The following is a 10,277-nucleotide window of genomic DNA, read 5'->3' on the forward strand; positions in this document are numbered from 1 at the left end:
AGAATATCAAAATATGATTTATTTTTTATTTATGGGTTAAGTTTATTTTTATCAATTTTTTATTTAGACGTTGTCAGCCCATTATGAATATTACACAACACCTTTATGTATCTTTTGACACCTTCCCCTGGTCTATCTTCATCAACTCCTCTTCTTTTTTCAAAAGAGATGAGTTGAAGTTTCTTGCGAAGTGTGAGAGCTTGCATGTATGCTTCTACTTCGTCCGGTATTTTTAACGCCTTAGAATATTCTTTATGTGATTTGTAACCACTTCATCCCAAGTCATTACATATGGTATTATTCTTGTTTTACATTTTTAAATTAAACCAAGTACATTCGCCAAGATGCCATACTTTCTATATATTTTTTTCAGCTTTAGTATAGTTGTCAAAGCTAGTTATGCATATTGCTATCTATGTAATAATATTTTCTTTTATCGTATAAAAAAATATCAGGTCTATTTTGTTTGATTAAAATATCCGTTTTTATTCGGGTATCAACTTTATTTCTGCATTTTCGTTTTCGCAGATCTCTTGTACCGAGTGAAGTCTGATCTTTTTGTTTTTCTTAAGGTTATATCGTCACGATAGGAGGAAATGAAGACATCTTACGATTTTATTGTGCCTTCGCCTGTAATCATCCCTTAAAATTTTCTTGCATCTTGTTGCAAAGTGAACAAATCTTTAAATTTCTTCGTTACAATGTGGGCGTCACATCACTCACCGAAAGATACATTTCTGTATTTCTAGAATAAAACAGAATTTTCCTTCCTTCACTTGGTTTAATGTTACTGTCTTTTATTCATCTTGATGATAACCTACTTTTAACCATATCATTATTCTTGGCTTTAAAAGGTTTTTAGTATAATGGTTGTTCTTTTATTACAGACAATAGACTTTCTTGCTGCTTTTTCTCCAGTGTCTCGGTATCTGTGATATCAACATGATATTTATTTTTATGATATTCTTCAATTAGCGAGAGTCGTGTCTTGTTATCTTTTTCTACTTTTAAAATTGCAACCTTTCTTGGTGAACTGTTTTTACTGTTTTCAAGCAAATTGTTTAGCTGGTAGATCATTTTTCTAACTTAGAATTCAATATTACACTGCCCAACTCCTATTTCATTTCTCTTTAGATGTAATCTTTGTTTATTACTAGGCTGGAGGTGAATAGAAAATTCGTTTAAAAAATCTCTTATCTTATCATCAAGTTAAATGTATTCTTCTGGTTCTAATTTTAATACGCCTAAATGGTAATTTATGTGTGATGTCGCATGTTCATTAATGGATTTTAATAAATTCCCAGCATTTAGTTTAGTCTTACATAAATTTCTTATTCGGTTTAGTATTTTTTCTGCAATCATATCCAGCGTTTCTTGCTTTAACTCCGATTTGCTGTTCTCAATTACTCCAAGATTTTTATAGGCAGCCGGGCATTCGATGAATGGTGCTATATCTGCGCATATTTCATGGTTAGTGGCTGACTTGTTTTTGTTTATTTCAAACCCTACTGCATTAAAGAAGTTTAATGTTGCGTCCGTCATGAGTTTAAGTGTTTATGGAGTTTTTGATATATATTTATAGTCATCTATGAAGAGTAGGTGATTTATTGTATAGGAGTTTTCATCTTTCATTACACTTACCCTGGAAATCGTTCATTTAATTTTCTGCTTAGGGGATCAATACATAGAACGAATAAAAAAAGGAAAGACTGTCTCCCTGTAGTATTCCCTTATTTATTTTTTTATACATGATTTTTTCGAGTTTTAACCTTAAATATATACTCCATTTAGTTGTAATCTTTTTTACAAAAGACGTTATACATGTTGATATATTAAAATTTTCAATAAATGTATGATGGTATTCATGTTCTATTGAGTCAAATCCCTTTTTTACATCAATCCACGTTGTATATAGATTATTTTCATGCTCTTTATTTATCGCAATATTAACAAGAGCTTTTTTTTGCTCCTTGAACGCGCCTTGCTGTTCCTAACTGATTTTCTGCAATTAATTCTCTTATCTCCACATCATACTGAATGATTTTTTAAACCGCTTTTGTCGTTACTTTATATAAATTGGGCATACATGTGATTGGTCTGAATTCATTTCTTGTCTTGACATATTCTTGTGGTATAATATAGGTCGTACCTGAGTTAAACCATTCTTCCTGATTTTTATTTTCCCACCATTCATCCGATATAATCTGATATATGAATTTATGCAGGCTCGTCATTTTATTAATGAAGAAATTTTAGATTCCATCTTGTTCAGCAGCTTTCCAGCTTGGCAGTGATTTTATTATATTATCAAATTCAACCTCTTTTATGAAGCTTATTTTTTCCAGTTTTGACAGGCAGAAATGGGCATATGTAATCGTAATAATTATTTTTGTTCTGATTTTCCGTACCTTTTTCCAACATTTTCATCCAAATTTTTTTGATTTGTTCATCTGAAGTTTCGATTGTAAAATTTTTGTTTTGAGTCAATCCTCTATAAAAAAGCCTTCTATTAAGCTCAAAGCAGTTATTTTCTCTAGAAAGGTCACATCTTTTTTTGTACTGCTCTATTTTTTTTCTTTAATATTCTAATATCTTCTGTATAAATATTTAACACAGTTTTAAGATGATCATCTATGTCTAGGATCATGTTTCTTGATCGCATTATTTTTCTTAATTGTTTTACTTCTTCTTTCTCAAATACACTGTGATTGTTTTTATATAATTCTAGTTTATCTCTTATTCTTAAAAAAAGTACAATATTTTCTAAAGAATATTGGTTGTCTTTTTTCGATTTTTTGTGCGGCGTTTATGGGTCTGCTGTGCGGTTTGTAGCAATACTGCAACATCGGACATATTCTTGAGATTTTTGGGGATGTAATTGTCCCTATTATATTATTAATAGTTTGTAAGAATATTAAGGTCAAATTTTTAGCATGGAATCTTTCTTGTCCTTTTAAATTGAACAATATTTGCCTTTTTTTAACTTTCCTATATTTTTTAAAATTAAATTCCTTTCAACATAAATCGACTCTTCTATAGTCTTCAATTCCAAAATAAGATGGTTCACTTAATTTTGGTCTTTTTGAGTTTTTGACGTTTTCGCTATCAAATCGTTTTACAACCGACTTCCTTCTATTTCAGTCTATTAATATTCTCATGGCTCTTCTTTTTAGTTCCTGTTGGGACAGATTAAATTGGAATTTTCCGTTATAATATTTTTTGAGTTTCACCCATACGATGGAAGCGTATTAGTATTACCGCATAGACATCTTGAACCCATTCATATAAAGAAGATTCTGTTGACGTGAAGATCATTTCTAACGTCAATTGTCTTGTTGATGCTCTCAAGGAGATCTGCGCATGTTCCAATGCCACCACATCTTTTTGCTCGGTTACAGCAGCAGTTTTGTATGATTTGTCTTTGTAATGCTCTGCTTCTGATTGTTCTATTTCACCCATTATTTTAGAATATCAAAATATATCATTATTTTTATACATTTAAATCATAATATGTATATGGAGTAGATAAGAAGCTCTAAAGGAAGCAGAGATCTGAGCAAAAACAATGGTGCAGGGAAGACTCCAGAGTTAATGCTTAACAGAAGAAGCATACGCAAGGAAAAATATTGCTTAGGAATATGATCTATGAAGCATAAAAAAATTAGATCTAATAAACTATCGATAGATACTACTTTGTTTAAAAGGTAGTTCAAGTAAACTAAGACCATAAAAAATATATTTAAAATAATATTTACCAAGAGAATATTTAGTGAATCCATTTGTTAAAAAAAACATAGATAAAAATTGTAAAAGCTAGAAAAAAAACACATATAAAAAAAGAACAAATAGAAGCGCCTAAAAAATCAGCCAAAGAACTATCATGAGAAAAATAAAATAAAACACGTATATATTCAGTTATTTCGATTTTTCGATTTTATGTAGAATGTAAATTATAATAATATTTCTTTATTGATTAAACATCAATTCTGGCGATTTATAATTTTAAATCATCACTGTACTATGGATATATTTAAATGCGTTAGTTTCTATCCTTATTTTTCCAATAAAACAGGTAGTTATTAATCCATTTGTATAACCGACCCTAAAGTCAACAATATTGTTAATAACAGGAAGCGAGATTTATTATTATATATAATTAGTTAAAGATTTCCGGCTTTAAAGTCATAAAAAACGCATATATTTAATAACCTTGTGTATAAGTAAAGAATCCGGGATGAATTTGCCGACGAAGCGCCATCCAAAATGCGTCGTAGAGTGTGGCATTAACAAGGGAGCACTTCAGAAATATATCTGACAAATTATATAATATCTGGAAAATGCGATGTAAAAAATATGCATTCGAATGAGGTCCTACTCTATTTTTAAATTTTACTAAAGATCTAATGGTGAATTTTATTTGCAATTGATATCCACGACTCGAAAAAAAGCTGCTATAAGAAATTTATTGAATTTTCCTAAGATATGTTTGAGCAATTTAAAATTATAGTATAGCGAACATATTAGTAATTAAGAAACAATATTTGTGTTTAATTACATACGCAAATCACAGAAAAAATTAATCAAAATCAAATTTAACAGGCTTATGTAATACGCATTATCAGCATTTCTATAATAGAGGCAATTAAAAAGATTGCCTTTATCCTAATTATCCTTGCTTTGCATACTCTTTAAATTAATTTATGTTATTTTAATTATTTTTATAGAATGTTCTAATTATATGTATTAAATTCAAATTTATATTTTTTAGATGCCATATTTCGATTTCTTCTTTTAATTAAACACATGATATAAAGATTAATATTTAAACCCTTAGAATGGAGTGCGAAGATAAAGAAGAGTACGAAGGGAAGCTTTTTGTTTATAACGAATATGAGTCACTAGCATTTGAAACAAAAGATGAATCGGAATTTCTTTTTATTTATATTACAGGAATGCAAGGCTATCTTTTCGGTGAAAGTCTCGCTAGAACATTATATTCATACTGTACAAAAAATAATTACAAATTTTGCCAACCATTATTTCTATCTCATCCAGAATTCGGAATATTCACTTTAGCAGATGACATGGAAGATATTGAAAATATTTTGAGATGGTATCCAAAGCATAAAATAATTCTTTTTGGATTTTCAACTGGTTGCCAGGATATAATTTATTTTTTAAATAATACAAAAACAAAAACCTCGAACATTGTATGTGCTGTATTAGCAGGTGCAGTTAGTGATCGAGAATATGAAGAAAAAATCAAGCCTGAATCTATTGAAGAGCATAGAAAAAATCTCGAAGATAAAGAAAATGAGTTTAGGTTTGTCTATCACGAAATAATGTATAAAAAGGAAAGATGGTGTGATTTGTATTTGAAAGGTGGCAAAGATGATATTTTTTCAAGCGATCTAGGTGATGCACATTTTAAAAACCTAAATAAAAAAAATATAAATTTTTATTTTATATCAGCCCAAAACGATGAATATGCCACAGAATCAATTCGTGATAAACTAGGATTGATTTTAAATGCCAAAAACTATACTCTTCAAGGTACAGGTCATTTTTTTGAAGAGAATAATGATATTAAACGCATAAACATCATTCTTGATGATATAATGCATATTGAAGGTAGTAAATTAAAATAAATGGGAATAGAAAAATAAAAATGTATTCCATGAGTTCGTTCCAAATAAAAAAATGGATCGTGTTATTTGTGATGACCATTATGCTTTATTCAAAAGAATCTTAGGTTTTACATATCTACATTAAAAAATAGATATTTGACATAATTCTTAAACAATCTTACAGTAAAACAGTTAATTATAATGCTAAGCAACGCAAATTTCAATTAAACTCCAAACTTAAATTTGTTTGAATTCTCTGCTTGTCAAAGTCACATTCCGCCGTTCGACTACAATTATCTTTAGACATGCGTTAACTTTTATATCAGTTTTGGGTTTTTAAAATTTATTATTTTTTTACTTCAATCGTCTAAAAATATTTTTAAGCGAACAAAAAATAAAAACCTTGATTTTATTTAATAACTGATCCGATTTTTCGGTTGTATGAACAAAGAGAATATAAGCAGCCTTTTAATAAGATTTGATTGTCAAAAATCATTAAAAATATCGCACAAGATTGATCATAAATATAATTTTATATTCAAATTTCAATGTTGAAAAAAAAGGATTAAGCTGATAAGAATGCAATAATTGTATTTTGGGTGTAAATATGAGGAAATGAAATGACAGTATGAGCTTGTAAAAGCTCAAGATTTAAAGAAAATGCATGAAAAAAACATCCAATATATTTCTTATTGTCATTTCAAGAAGTAAAAAAAAATTCTATGGCTGCTTATTGCAAAAATGTCAGCCAAAACATAATTTATATATTGTACTACATTAAAAAATCCTTGTCAACAGCGCTTAACTCATTCTATAATAGTTATGTATGTATCAGAGAAAAAAGTGTGAAAGACCAGTATTTTCAGACGACTAAATATCACATTGAAATAAAGGACATTATGAAATTGAGCAAATTTAGGATAAGAATGTATGAATAATCCATGTAAATGGACTGCTCAAATTGTGACATTATTAGGTAATCAGAAGCAGAAATTTCTAGCTTACTTGAGAAAATCAACTTTGATGAGTACGCCATTACAAAGAGCAAAAGATTAAGCGCAGATAAACACGATAATATTAAAGAAATAAACAAATTGTTTCATATATTGGTGCTAAGAAATCTTTCTTAATATTTTTTTGACTTGTAATGTTGGTTTCTGAAATCGATCTTCGGTGCACATAATAAATTTATAGGCATGATAAAAAGTTCATAGAAAAGGGTTGCTCGATATAAAATAAATACAATTAAAAAATAAAATTACAGAAAAAAATATGGGAACGGGTATGGTTCATCCCCACCTGTATTGTTACATACGTATATCCACTAAAAAATTTAAACCAGGAATTTTCAAATTCATAGAAATATCACTAAGGAATTTATATATAAAGTGCAACTTTCTACCATTGATGACCAAAAATTAAATCTAAATAGCCTAAAAAATACAAATACTAACAGAAAAATCGATAGGCTTGTTTGAATTATAAGACTGAAAATAAATAAATCGTAATCTGAACAAATGATGATTGTTCTGTGAATATCCAGTTCACACAGAAGGAAAAAAAACGCTATAATATTTTGAAATCTTACAAGGTGTAGTACATTCGAAATCACGCCGGAAACACCAAAAAATTCGTTTGAAATTATTGCAAGAAATAAAAATGTATCAAAACAAACATCACACGAAAATTTATTCAAATCGATTAAAGAGCAAGCCATCGCACTTTTAAACTAATTTATGGGGGTAATTAACCAGATCTAAAAGATTGTACCAAAATAGGTTATCACATAGGAAAGTTATAGCCGATGAATCCATATATTTATAACCATCACATAAATAAGGATTGTATTTTAAAATAGAAGAACTAGAAAAGACTATATAAATCTGATTTGTACCCGAAGATTATTTTTCGTTAGATAGGATACTTCTAACTGATAAAGTTGTATAACATAAAAGAGCATCTATTTATAATATTAGAAGACAAACAAACGAATCTTAAACTAAAAACATATACTTGTTAATATAAATAAAATAGAAAAGATGTACATTAGAAAAAAATATGCTGGAAAAGAAGGTTTAATGTATGTAAAAAATATAAACATTCTAAAAGAGTAGTGATTTAGCATTCGATTTTCAGGAGTGTTATAGTGGTCATAAATTGGTAACCTAGAGTCAATATAAGAAGCTTGATTTTTTTTTCATACAACAAAAAATGTATTTATTTTAAAAAATCAAAATAACTACACTATTGAGAGGAGTATAATTTAGTATATCACTCATCAAGTAGATCTAAAAGAATATTCAGCTATAACTGCACATAGAAACATAACGAAGTTATTAGATGCATGTACTTAGACACACAAGAAAAAACAAGATTAAAAGATTAAGCAAAATTATAACACATTCGTTTGAAGCCACATTGCGAAAACTAAAACCACGAATTTAAAAGCATAAACTAAAAAACAGAGACTAATTTATCGCATTAAGATAATTATTTTTAAGCATTATAAGTAAAAACTTGTGCAATAATTTTAGAAACAGCATCAAAAAATATTTATAAGTGACGGTGGTGTGAATATTCAACAATAATCTTCAATTTAAATTTTATAAAGTTTGAATCAGCAGCATGCAAAGGTATCTTTATTTTAACAAACTGGTAATTAATGCCGCATACCTATAAGGACCAAGCAAAATTATTAGACTGCTGATCCACAGTAAAAGAAATATTTCGGCTTATAATATACACTTTATTTTGATGCTGAAACATTTCGATCCGCTTCCTGAACGGAAGAGAAGGTAATCAAAGCTAGTATTGGTATAATGCGATTTTTTTCCGTATCGGTTACCCGAATGATTTGGTCAAAGGCGTTAATATTTTTTTTAGCAAATATTGATAACCTGAAATGTTTTACAAATCGATGCATAGAAATAATGATACAATAACCAAATAAATTTCTCTAATATACAAAGGTGTAACACGAATAGTAACATAAGATATAGCTAAAATAATATGATCAGAATACCATTGTCCGTATGTTAAGAAGTTGAGGATTATGTCTTAAGCAAAAGAATTTTCACAAAAAAAGAATTAGGAAAAAACCCAAATTTATAAGTGTTTACAGGAACTAAACGTAGTTATTAATATTTAGTTGAATTTATCGAAATAAAATATAACCAAACTTTTACCATAAAGCACACTAGACTTGATCTTGCACAAATTTGAATAATTAACAATAAGTTAACCCATAAATAATAAAAATTACCCTATTTTTTTCTTTTATTTGGATAGCTCGCTGTTTAAAATTCAAACCAGATTCCTACTTTTATCTTGATTTTCTAAACTATTGATGATGGATTGATGTTTTGCACTTAAACCCATGGATTTCAGTATAAATAATACTCAGGTGTTTTTAAAGCTCTGCAAATATTGATTGTTTTGTAGTTTCATCTGATTTTCGTTCGTTTCAAATCGTACCGTATGTTTAGTGATCATGTCACACTTTTGTTTATTCATATTTTTTTTTAATCTTCGTATGTGTGTATATTTGGTTAATTTTTCATCAAACGTCAATTTTACGGTATAATTGATTTTATATTTTGTGCCTACTTCTTTGAGCAAAAATAAGATATAAATTTGATTGTACTTTTTTACTAGAACTATATTTAGCATAAATTTGCGTAAAACAAAAAATTCCATTATCTTACTTTTTTGTATTTTTAATTCTTTTTCATCTGATGCCGTTGCATGATCTTGTGCAGATTCAGTTTTCAATCTACCACCTCATATGGTCACGTATGTTTCCTCTTTTTTCAAATATAATCACTTATTCATTATAATTGTACCACCTTCATCATGTGAAAGAATATAACTCGTATATTTTAAATTGTATTTTTAAATCATAGCACGTAGGGATACAGACTCATTTTCATGGAAATGTTATCATGCGTAGTACTATCAACCAAAACAAAATTCAATGACAAATTTATAACAATATTTGAACATCAAAAAAAATATTTAATGTCAGTAAGTATCATGTTTTTCTTTAAGTTAAGTATGTTATTATTAATTATAAAAAGGTAATGCGCTGCGGGGGGTATATACTGTAATTTCTATTCCTATACCTTTGTTGTTAATAGTAGACACAGTCAAAATATTGGTAAGTAATTCTTCAATTTTTGTGATTTGAAAATATTGAACACTAACGTTGCAAAACTCTGTCGTTTTTTAAAAATCTTTTTAATCTTCATTTTCTTCATGAAAATAATCTTAGTAAAGTTGGTAAAATTCAATTTTGTTATTTATATGAGTTTCTTCACCATTTTATTTGGCCTATCCAAGACTTATTAGAGCCGCCTTATGCTTTCTAGTGCTATTAATGCCTTCGTTTTGGTATTCAGAAGACGAAGAATAGTCATTATCCCCTAAGTTATCAGTTTCACTGCTATGAATAGCAGAAAATTCATCGGCTGTACATTTATTCTCAGAATTATGCATTTACTCGTACAATCTTCGTTTATTCCTATTTTAATGGCGACAAAATCATTCTTATCTTTGAAAAAACCCAGATTTAAAGATGAAATAGCTTCTATTAAAGATTTCTCGGAAATTTTTTCATTAATTCGGTGGTTCTTGTATCATACACAAGTTTAA

Source organism: Rhyacophila brunnea, unplaced genomic scaffold (assembly GCF_057557595.1).
Source record: "Rhyacophila brunnea isolate RB1 unplaced genomic scaffold, BYU_Rbru_1.0 scaffold_44, whole genome shotgun sequence".
NCBI lineage: Eukaryota > Metazoa > Arthropoda > Insecta > Trichoptera > Rhyacophilidae > Rhyacophila > Rhyacophila brunnea.